The sequence below is a fragment of the Parasteatoda tepidariorum genome, chromosome X1 (genome assembly GCF_043381705.1).
Source record: "Parasteatoda tepidariorum isolate YZ-2023 chromosome X1, CAS_Ptep_4.0, whole genome shotgun sequence".
In the NCBI taxonomy this organism is placed as follows: domain Eukaryota; kingdom Metazoa; phylum Arthropoda; class Arachnida; order Araneae; family Theridiidae; genus Parasteatoda; species Parasteatoda tepidariorum.
The window spans coordinates 4236307-4240868 of NC_092214.1; the positions used below are offsets into that span (position 1 = coordinate 4236307).

Consider the following 4562-nt stretch of genomic DNA (forward strand, 5'->3'; position numbering starts at 1 on the left):
AATATTCGATCATAAATATTTGTATATATGTCATGTTTAGGAAATATCAATCATTTTTTAAAATAGTTTTAGCAAAAACATATATCAGCTTTTTAGGAATTAGGAAAAAACTTAAGCAACTTTGAAACTTTTTAAAACTTTAGTAAAATTATGAGTTCTGCTGAAAAATCTTTTCTTTTTTAAAATTTTTAATTTAAATTTTTTTAATTCTTAATTTTGAACTTATAAATACGAGTTAATTTAATTTTGAGTTCTATAATCTCTGATCATGAAAAACAAATTCAATGAGGTCATAAAAAAAGTCTACAAGTATCAAAAGATAAGCCAATTTAAATTCAATTCAAGGCTGAAAGAGTCCTTAACTGGAGATATTATCACCCTTACCTAGTCAGCACGAGGCAATCAACTTACACAAGTAAGCAATTTTTAACCCAATCACTTAAAATTAGATCGATCGTCTACCCCGTCTGCATTAGTATTCAAAGTCAGAATGCATTAAAAACTTTTCGCACTATTCAATTGATATAGATCATTGTTTCACAAAACAGTTGATCAAGTGCGGTCAAGCAAATAAAGCAAAAGATATAATTGATGACAAGCTTTAGTTATTGTTCATTCTAAGCGATGGTGATGATTTAAGAAAATCAGTACACTTTTACTAAGACAGCACAGTAATCGATTAATTATTTAGGCAGAATTGTGTGATGTGAGAAACCAACGCATTAGAGTCAGGAAGCTTAACAATCAACGTTAATTACCCATTCATGTTTCAACTTCTTAAGTTTATAAACGTCGCGTGCCGTGGTTAAAACGTAGATAGCATATTTGAGTGTAAGATTAAATCCTTTCTATTTTGATGGTTTTTAGATACCTCTTATCTTTATGCTCTTGAAGCAAGGGTGCTTTTTTAGTTTACTTAAAACGCAAGAGCTGTCATGACATTTGTCAACTAAGACTTGCGTTCAAAATCAATTTTCTGTGTATGGATTTTATTTTTTTAACTGCTGCTCTTAACTGCTTTTTTTAATTTAGATTTTGTTGTATCAATATGTCTTTGTTTTAATAATAATTAATATTTCATTACAAATATTTTTAAATTTACATTTAGGGTGTAATTGTATGGTTCCCGAACTTTTAACTATGATTAATTATGTTATTTAATGCATGGTTCTTGACCTTTTTTTTACTAATTCAGACAGGGCTAACCTGAATTAACCGTTGACCAAGAGCTTGCTTGATTTTTCACTTTTCTAATTATCTTTTTGTTATGTTACCTGGTTGTTACCATATGTTACCTCCATTAGTTATACTCCTGTGTCGCTACATTATAACAGCACAGGAGTTAGGGTTTATGTGATGTAATACTAATAATAATAATAAGCATAAGAATTCATTCTTGAAAATATATAAAGAGTTAAACTTAAATATTTTAGCTTAAGAAAATGAGTACATTTTAGCATGCTCGTAATTGCTGAAGTATTTTGATAAAATCCATTGCAACACACCTAGTTGGAAAAATTCTAGGATCGGGTAATTTAATTTTAAGGTAAAAATTAGTACTAGAAATTATACAAAATTTTCAATTTTCCATGCAAATAGGGGAAAATTACATTTCTTTAGAAGAGAATCTGGATCGACAGCCAGCGAAGATTTTAAAAGGAAAATTTTGAAAAAAATTAAAGAGAAAATTTTGACCTTTCATTGCTTTCTTTGGATGAAGAGCTTTTAACCTGGTTGTTTATGTGAGCGATTATTCCACAAAAAATCCTGATTTCACCCACCATAAAAATAGAATTACAAGAACCTTTTTTTATGCATGAATGGTTTATTTTTTACTCCCTGTTAGAATTATTGGTACACAATGAACCCTACTTTATCATGAAATTTTGAATTGCAGGAAATTTACGTGAGGTTATTTGTTAAAATTATTGGTGTAATAAATCAAATTTGTGTCTAAATATTAAAGAATATAATGGTTCAAATAAAATGTCTTTCTTCGAAGGGTATTGCTTCTTTTTAGAACTTTTTTAAAGAGGGCATTCTTTACGTTTGATAAATTGGTAAATGGGAATTACAAAGTATATTTTTACAAATGATCACTGTATGTTTAGAAAGTAATAGCAGAATTTTAATTAATTTATTAACTATTATTATTATTATCATTAACTATTATTATTACTATTATTAACTACTACTATTATTATTATTAACTATTATTATTATTATTATTATTAACTATTATTATTATTATTATTATTATTATTCTTAACTATTATTATTAATATTATTATTATTATTATTGCTATTAGCTATTTTAATTTACAGAGTTATTACTGTTCTTAACTGAAGTTATAAGTCATACAAAGTAAGAAATTAAAGATTTATCTTTAAATAAATTGTTTGGACTATGAAATTGTTGTTATTTTATACGAAACTTTTGCTAAGAAATAATTTTAATCGTGTTTCTGAATCTTAAAGTCTAGCAGTAAATCTCTAAAAATTAAGAATCTTCATTTTTTTTTTCTAGCATTCACTCACTAAACTTAATTTTGCTTTGTAGTTTTAATCTCACGAACTGTGTAATAAAAATTATATAATAAAACTAAACTGTGAAATGAAATTAAAACAATGTAATAAAATTAAAAATTATACAGACGCTGAAATCTTTAATAGAATATATTCGAAAAAATGCAATAATATTACATTTATTGCGATGGCTAATTAGAAAAATGTCTAATGTAATAACATAAACAAGTACAACAAGTAAATAAATAATACCATATACAACAATATTGTAAGCAACACCATGAAGTATTATAATCATATTATAAAATTTAGTGCATACCTTTTGATTTTATTTTTTAAAAAAAATATTATTAACAAAACATATAAAAGACATTTTTATTAAAAATTAACCGGAATGTAACTTTTTTTAAATTTGAAGTATTAAGTGAATTATAGATCAGATCAACTCTTTATTTTTAAGATAACACAATTTTAAAAGTCGATGGCCAACGAAACTCACAACAAAAAAAATTACGGTATCCGAAGCAAGTAATAGAATGTTATTTTAAAAAATCTATTCAACCAGTTCGTAAGTGTATGACGATAAACGACCTTGCCAAACATGCATCATAGCCTCAAGATATATTTACTAATAGAGGTTAAAGCAACTTCTTTTTTCACTCATTACCTAAAACAACAGAACCAATTGCCCTAAGTCACTTAGTCAGCTGGATATTACCAAGTAAGCAACTTACTGATGATTCTAAACTGCAACGTGTTTATCAGAGGGCAAAGAAATTGATAGGAAAATTTAGTTGACCTTTGTAACCGGGAAGAGATGGTGTAACTTTAATGCAACTTCTGTTTTGTTTAACCTGAGAGAAAAGGTTGACTTTCGTATGCATCTTTCAACAACTTATGGACACATATTAATGATACTACTAAGTGGATGCTATAGTTGCAAGCGATTAAGTATTCAAAAATAGTTGATGATGTTGAGAATATATAATATTAGAATATTCGATCATAAATATTTGAACTAATTGGTGCTGTTAAAAAGACTACGGTTACTTAGTTAGAGTCATGTTGAAAGAATGTAATATATTTGTAGGAGCGATATATTTTATTCGCATCTGTAAATGCATATATAGGAGATGCAATTTGTTTAAGTGAAATAGAATTTGTGACGTTATCCAGCTATATTTCCTCTCTAATGGAAACCTTTCTCCAAAATTATAAAAGCCAAAGTAAGTTATTATCGTCAAAGTCATTTAAAGTTATTTTTGTTATGTTAAGCTTATATTTAACTATGTAGAGCATTATAATTTTATTATGTTTTAGATTAAAAAATGGTTTTATTTCGTCTTATTAAATAGTTTTATTTAAATTCAAAATGTAGAGAAAACATGGCAAAAACTACAAAATAATGAAAAAAGAGAAGAAGAAAATTATTTAAGAAGGAAAAAGATTTAATAAAAATCCGGGGAAAACAGATGTAATCTCTTCATCAGCTCACACGAGTATAACCGCAAAAAGTCTTCTTACATCTTTTTTCCCGGATTTTCATTGATTTTTTAAGAAAAAAAAATTTTTTTTTCTTTTTTCATTATTCTGTAATTTTTTTCATGCTTTCTCTGGATTTTCTCTGAATCTATTTTAGGAGTTCTATATACTTGCACCTTATACGCGGCAAATAATACTTATTGATATTCTTAAATTGCCGGCCAGGTGGCCGAGTGGTTAGCGTGTCTGACTGCGGAGCCAATGGCCGCGGGTTCGAATCCCGCTCTGGGCATGGATGTTTCTCTCTCTGTGTTGTCTTCTGTTGTGTGAATGAGTGAATGTGGCCCACCCTATGAACGGGTTTGTGGCAGTATGGCGTGGGTAACGTTGCTCGCCTCCGTGACTTTGGTTCACAGGTGCCCACTGGGTAACGCTAAATGAGTAACAATTCCGGCATCTTCTATGGCGAAGAACGAAAAGTTCAGTGCCTGCCGTTATTAAAAAAAAAAAAAAAAAAAAAAAAAAAAAAAAAAAAAAAAAAAAAAAAAAAAAAA

General features: G+C 27.9%; 2 protein-coding genes across 3 annotated transcripts in view; both read left to right on the plus strand.

Annotated features, from left to right (window-relative positions):
* Window positions 1-4562, plus strand: part of LOC107450407 (uncharacterized) — a 477566-nt gene that overhangs the window by 331741 nt on the left and 141263 nt on the right. The window lies entirely within an intron of this gene.
* The window catches only part of LOC107438532 (venom protease), a 43813-nt gene that overhangs the window by 23681 nt on the left and 15570 nt on the right, over window positions 1-4562 (plus strand). The window contains exon 1 of one of the 2 annotated variants that reach the window (XM_016050842.3): window positions 3068-3752. The exons of the other annotated variant lie outside the window; for it this stretch is intronic. The gene's annotated coding sequence lies outside the window, so the exon portion shown is untranslated. Of the gene's footprint in view, window positions 1-3067; window positions 3753-4562 lie in introns of those variants that run through there. 2 annotated transcript variants of the gene reach the window in all.